The following is a 7,390-nucleotide window of genomic DNA, read 5'->3' as shown; positions in this document are numbered from 1 at the left end:
CGGCTCTCTCCCCTCTTCCCTTCCCAGATCCCCTCTCCCATTTCTTTCCTTTTCCTTTCTTTTATTTTACAAAATTCCAAAACCACCACACATTTTCCTTGCAAATTTAATCAACTGTGCGGGGAGTATTTAGGACAAATTCCACAAGTGATTTTCAAGCATTTATGATTTCAAGGGGTATAAATTCGAACCTTCTTATTTAATATCTTTATTTTTATTTTGATCTATGATTTATGTCTTGATTGAATGGCTATGCGATTATATACATGATTAATGATAAGTGTGAGTAGATTATTATCAAATTAATTTTAATTATGATATTCTAATTGTGGTACTTGATTTTGAATTATTTGTAGGGAATATTGATTGTGTGGTTATTTAAATTAAAAATTTAAACTATTTATATATATGTGTATATAATCGGCTTTTATAAAAAAAAAATGGAAGAGGAATTGCTAAGCCTTTTATATGATTACGTGGTAATTGTGTTGTGATTAGAAGCTACTATATATTTAAATTTGAAGATTAAAATTTTGATTATAGTAATTCGAAAAAAAAATAATATTCAAATTATTAATATTATATATATATGTTTGAATTTTATTTTTTTAACTTAAAAGAGGGGAATTGATTAAGATGTTACAATCATATTTATGGAGTATCTTGATATTTTAATTTTTGAATGGTAATAATATTCATTATGAGTATTCAAATCTTATCAAAGGAGAAAGCGAAATGGAGTTTGGTTGATACATTTTGATTGTCGGTTGAATTTTGGCTTGATTGGCTGTGTTTGGTTATTTTGGCATAGTCCTATGTATAGGGGAAATGCTGCCAAAATTTTATTAAAGCTTTAGTATAGAATTATGTGCGTGATCAAAATTATGCTTTACTTGCTGATTGAAGCTGTTATGACGAAGGGTAGTATATTAGCTGAGGATATTAAGGATAAGATTTTCGATTGAGATCTAGTCTTTTAAATTATGTAGGTTCCCGACAGCAGTAGTATTCCACACCTTGTGTCTTTTGCTCAGCTCAGGCAAGTGTACTTTCCTTAAAACTTTTACTTATTTCAAATGCATGATATAAGTACCGTTTTGATTTGAAAGGTTGAATTTGCCAAATTGGTACACATGGTTTCAAAATATTTATAAATGATTTTCACAGCTCGGTTTAGTTCCTTTCAAGCTTATATGTTATAAGTATACTTCTGAGGGAATAAACCTTTTTCTTGAAATGTAAAGCTGGAAACTACTCGAACTTTGTAAGGCATTTGGTACGGTTAATAAGTGGCTGAGGCGCCAGTCCCAAGTTTTAACAGATCTGGTTGTATATGTGAATCCATGGATATTATTGTTCAACATTATCTAATGTGTTTAGGTATTGTTGGGGCCTGTGAAGGACTGATCATCTTTCGCAGACCATTGCGTCTTATCTAAATCCAACATGTAAACAGGTTCGAGATTTTGGTTTTAAAGGAAGGGGGACTTCCTATTTGAATTGAAAAGCTTTTAGAGGAAGGGTTACTTCCAAATTGATTTGAAAAGCTTTTGATTTAGAAGCAGAGGCTTCAACTTGATTTGAAAAGCAGATAGGAGTTGATATTAAACTATTTTTGAACTGTTACGTTTTACTATTCTGCTTCCATACTCGTTTTACTATACAGCTTTACTTACTGATTTGTTTACATCACAATTTTCTTACTGTTTACCGTACATTTGAATATTCTAGCACTTGCTGAGCATTCCTGAGCTCACCCTTGTTTTGTTTATTACTAACCCTTTTCAGATACATCAAAACCACCCTTCTTGCCGTAAGAGTAGCCGAGCACGTTCCTCTAGCTCTTCGTTCTGGCTCAGTAGCTCTCAAGTAGTTCCGGGCGGTTGGAGTCATATCTAAACTAGGTTTCTGGCTTGATGTAGATATTTCTGTAGGTTGGTTTTAAGGGATATGGTGTAATCTCATGTAGAGATTGTCCCACATCTTGGTTTGTTTATGATATAAGTTGTAAACCTGTGACATACTTAACCTGACAAAGATCCTGTTGTTGGGGTTGTTGTGTGAACTTAATAATATTTGCTAGACAAACTTCAGATTTGTGTTTTAATATGGTTAGTGGCTCCAGAACTCTAACCCCAGGTTCGGGACGTCACAAGTTGGTATCAGAGCTACAGGTTTAAGTCACCGTCATAGGTTAGAATTAGCATAACTTGTAAGGGTAGAGTCAAGCAACGCATATAGAGGAGCTGTTCGGTGAGATCTAGTCAAGGGTTAGTGGTGCTGACCCTGGCATCGACCGGTATTCTAATAGTTGTTGACCGAGTTCTTCTTCGATAGCATAGTCCAGAGCTCGTTGATCATCTTGACCGTGTGCCCTTGGACCTTTCTAGGGAGAGGCTGCTCTGTCTCCCGATATTCTAGCGTGAGGGATTCGCCCCTATATTAGTCTAAAGGCTAGGGCGGTGCAGTATAGAGGACTTATAGATTGACTAGTATTTGAGCTAGGAGTGATCGGAGGCAGTGATTAGAGTCATGTTAGAGGTTATGGCTGTTGAGAGGAATGATAATATGCTATGACATCCCCATTTAGGTTGATGTTGTACTTGTAATTCAGACATTATCTATACTCTGTTGACTCTGGTATGTACCCGAGCTGTTAGACTGTTGTACTCTATCATGGATCTATTTAGATGCATGCTTGTTGTTTATTATCTTGTATTCATTTGGGTTATTTACAACTGGTATATTGTATTGTCTTACTGTTGATATTTTGTATACCACTTGTGAACTAACAAATAACCTCTGAAGCAGTGAATTTGCTTTTTCCAAAAACTTATATGTATGTAGGTACATAGATACCATTATTTTTAAAATCAGAAAGCAAATTGCTCAACATGTTGTTTGTGATGTTAACAGGAAAATGTCAACAGAAAGAGCAACCCGTACTGATCCTGAGAATCAGGAAGAGACGGTTAACCCAACTATGAATCAGATAATGCAATTATTGCAACAACAGGCTGCTAATATGGTACAGCAGCAACAGCAGCATATCCAGCATCAACAGGAGAGGCAGCAACAACCGCAAGGGGTTGAGCTAGTAGGTACTTTTAAATCCTTCCAGTCAGCGAAACCTCCTGAGTTTGAGGGTTCTCCAGATCCTTTCAAGGCCAGAGCATGGCTGAAAGAAATAGAGAAAGCGTTTAGATTGGCCAAAGTAAAGGAAGAGGATAAGACAAATTATGCGAGTTATTTTCTGAAGAATGAGGCTAATTATTGGTGGGAATCAGCAAAAGGTTTGGAAGGAGAGGAAATGATAGAATGGGATAGGTTTGTTGAACTATTTCTGGAAAAGTATTTTCCGGAACATGTTCAAAATCAGATGGAGTTGGATTTCTTGGAGCTCAAGCAGGGTGATAAGAGTGTGGCGGAATATGAGGCAAGGTTCGTGGAGATGGCAAGGTTTGTGGATTCGTATGTGGATACGGATCTGAAAAAGGCGAAGAGGTTTCAGCAAGGATTGAGATCGGATATTCGAGTTGGAGTTGCCGCATTGAGATTGCGGACATATGCAGAGGTTGTTCAGACGGCGATGGTGATTGAAGGAGAACACAAGATGGGTGAAAAGGAGAAGGAAGCTAAGAAGAGAAAGGCGGAAGTTGGAGAAGGAAGTCAGAATATGGGGTCTCAGAAGAGGAAGGAAACTCCCCAGAATAGGAATTTCGGATTCAGAAGTCAGGGGCAAAACCTAAACCGACCATTCAATAGGCCCTTACCCCAAAATCAGCCAGGCAACTCAAGACCCCCAGTTCCAAAGTGTGCTAGTTGTGGAAAGAACCATTCAGGGGTGTGTAATAGGCCTAATGTCACTTGTTACAGATGTGGTGAGAAAGGGCATTATGCGGATGCATGTCCAACCAAGAAAATTCAGAGAGATCAGGTCAAGTGTTTCAATTGTGGGAAGTTGGGACATATGAAAAAGGATTGTCCAGCCCCAAGGATGGCGGATGCTAAGGTAAATACGATGGGGAGTTCAGAGACTAAGGGAGCCACTTCTCGAACTTTTAAGATGACCAGGAAGAAGACCGCGAAGGAAGCAGATGTTGTAGCAGGTACGCTTTCTGTCAACTCTGTAGATGCTAAGGTGTTGTTTGATTCTGGAGCTTCAAAATCTTTTATATCTGAGAAATTTGTTAGTCAATTGAATTGTGAGATAGTTGCATTAAGGGAAAACCTAATTATAGAAGTGGCAAACCGTGATAGAGTGTCCGTAAGTAAAGTCTGTCCAAAATGTAGAATAGAGATATCAGGGAAGTATTTTTGGGCAGATTTAATACCCTTTCAGTTAGGGGAGTTCGATGTTATATTGGGAATGGATTGGTTGTCTCAGCATAAGGCTAAGATAGATTGTAAGAATAGGGAGGTTGTATTAAGCACGTTGGAAGGGGAGAAAATAAAGTTTAAAGGTCAGAAGCAAAAGAAAAAGTTTTTAACCGTTATAGAGGCACGAAAGTTGTTAAGGAAAGGATGTGAGGCATATCTGGCTCATGTAATAGACACTAAGAAAGAAGCACCTAGATTAGAAGAGGTCCCAATAGTAAATGAGTTTTCTGAAGTTTTTCCAGAGGAATTACCTGGATTACCCCCAGACCGAGAGATAGAGTTCTCAATTGAGTTAATTCCAGGAGCAGAACCAGTTTCCAAGGCACCGTATCGCATGGCACCCATAGAGATGAAGGAATTAGCCAAGCAGTTGCAAGAATTATTGGATAAAGGTGTGATCAGACCAAGTGTGTCACCATGGGGAGCACCAGTTTTGTTTGTAAAGAAGAAAGATGGGACCATGAGACTATGCATTGATTATAGAGAGTTGAATAAGTTAACCATTAAGAATAAGTATCCATTACCAAGGATCGATGACTTATTTGACCAACTTAAAGGAGCTACTTGTTTTTCAAAGATTGATTTAAGGTCCGGGTATCATCAGTTGAAGATCAAGCAGGAAGATATACCGAAGACAGCTTTCAGAACTAGATATGGACATTATGAGTTTCTAGTGATGTCATTTGGATTAACTAATGCACCAGCGGCATTCATGGATTTGATGAATAGGGTGTTTAAGGAGTACTTGGATAAGTTTGTGATCGTTTTTATTGATGATATTTTGATTTATTCAAGGACAAGGGAGGAACACGCGGAACATTTGAGGATTGCTTTACAAAGACTAAAGGAGAAGCAGCTTTATGCCAAATTTTCGAAGTGTGAATTTTGGCTGGATGAAGTTCAGTTTTTGGGCCACATAGTAAGTAAGGATGGTATAAAAGTAGATCCGGCAAAGATTGAAGCTGTAGCTAAATGGGAACAACCTAGGACGCCGACGGAAGTAAGAAGTTTCCTTGGATTGGCAGGTTACTACCGACGATTTGTTAAGGACTTTGCAAAGATTTCAGCACCTTTGACTAAGTTGACAAGGAAAAATGAGAAGTTTAATTGGGATGATAAGTGTGAAAAGAGTTTTCAAGAATTGAAAGAAAGGTTGGTGACCGCGCCAGTGTTAGCATTGCCCGATGAAAGAGGAAATTTTGTGATCTTTAGTGATGCTTCTTTAAAAGGGCTGGGATGTGTGTTGATGCAGCATGATAAAGTCATTGCATATGCGTCCAGACAGTTAAAACCACATGAATTGAAGTATCCAACACATGATTTGGAATTGGCGGCGATTGTGTTTGCACTGAAACTTTGGAGACATTACTTGTATGGAGAAAGGTGTGATATATATACGGACCATAAGAGTCTAAAATATATATTCACCCAGAAGGATTTAAACATGAGACAGAGAAGGTGGTTGGAATTGATCAAGGACTATGATTGTACTATAAGTTATCACCCCGGTAAAGCCAATGTGGTAGCAGATGCATTAAGTAGGAAGGAGAGGTTGAATATAATGGTGATGGCAGAAGAAGTGGCCAGAGATTTGGAGAAGTTGAAAATTGAAGTATGCAATCCAGGAATGGCTCAAGCAAGCTTGTATGAGATGACCTTTCAGCCAGAACTGATACAAAGAATTCAAAAATACCAAGAGGGAGCAAGGAATCAGGAATCAAATGTATTGAAGGGAGAAGAACTTGGTGCACAAAAGGATGAACAAGGGATATTTAGATTCTCTAATCGAATATGGGTTCCTGACGTACCAGAATTGAAGACGGAGATTCTACGAGAAGCGCATAGTTCAAAGTTCTCTATACACCCCGGAAGTACCAAGATGTATCAAGATTTGAAGAGGAACTTTTGGTGGCCAGGAATGAAGAAGGAGATAGCTGATTGGGTTAGTAAGTGCCACACCTGTCAAGTAGTTAAAGCAGAGCATCAACGACCCAGCGGATTACTTCAACCTTTAGAAATTCCCAAATGGAAATGGGAAGAGATTGCCATGGATTTTGTAGTAGGATTGCCAAGAACCAAGAAGGGACATGATGCTATTTGGATTATTATTGATAGATTAACTAAGTCGGCGCATTTCCTTCCGATTAGTGAGAAATATCCTTTGGATAAGCTTGTTAAGTTATATTTAGATGAGATTGTGTCTAGACATGGAGTTCCGGTGTCGATTGTGTCTGATAGAGATCCAAGGTTCAATTCAAGATTTTGGAGTAAATTTCAGAAGAGCTTGGGCACTGATTTGAAAATGAGTACCGCATATCATCCTCAGACCGACGGACAAAGTGAGAGAACGATTCAGACAATAGAAGATATGTTGAGGGTGTGTGCTTTGGATTTCAAGGGAAATTGGGATGAACATTTACCACTGATTGAGTTCTCTTACAACAACAGCTACCATGCCAGCATTGGAATGCCACCGTATGAAGCTTTGTATGGAAGGAAATGTAGATCCCCTGTCTATTGGGAAGAAGTTGGAGAAAGACAGATAGTTGGACCAGAATTAGTACAACAGACCAAGGAAGTAGTTCAACTTATTCAGAAAAGATTGATCGCAGCTCAAGATAGACAAAAGAAGTACGCCGATCTTCATAGGAAGGAAGTCGAGTTTGAAGTTGGAGATCTAGTATTGTTAAAAGTATCACCATGGAAAGGATTAGTAAGATTTGGCCAGAAGGGAAAGCTAAGCCCTAGATATATTGGACCATATGAAGTTTTGAGAAAAGTTGGAAGTGTTGCCTATGAGATAGGGTTGCCTCCTCACCTGAGCCATATTCACAATGTGTTCCATGTGTCGATGTTGAAGAGATATGTTTCAGATTCAACTCAAGTGATAGAGTATGAGCCTTTAGAGATTCAACCTGATCTGTCATATATCGAGCAACCGATTGAAATCCTAGATAGAAAAGAGAAAGTGCTTAGGAATAAGTCGATACCTATAGTTAAGGTATTGTGG

This window comes from Daucus carota, chromosome 2 (assembly GCF_001625215.2).
Source record: "Daucus carota subsp. sativus chromosome 2, DH1 v3.0, whole genome shotgun sequence".
Classification (NCBI taxonomy): Eukaryota; Viridiplantae; Streptophyta; class Magnoliopsida; order Apiales; family Apiaceae; genus Daucus; species Daucus carota.
The sequence above is the reverse complement of the archived record's forward strand: the minus strand, read 5'-3'. Positions refer to the sequence as shown.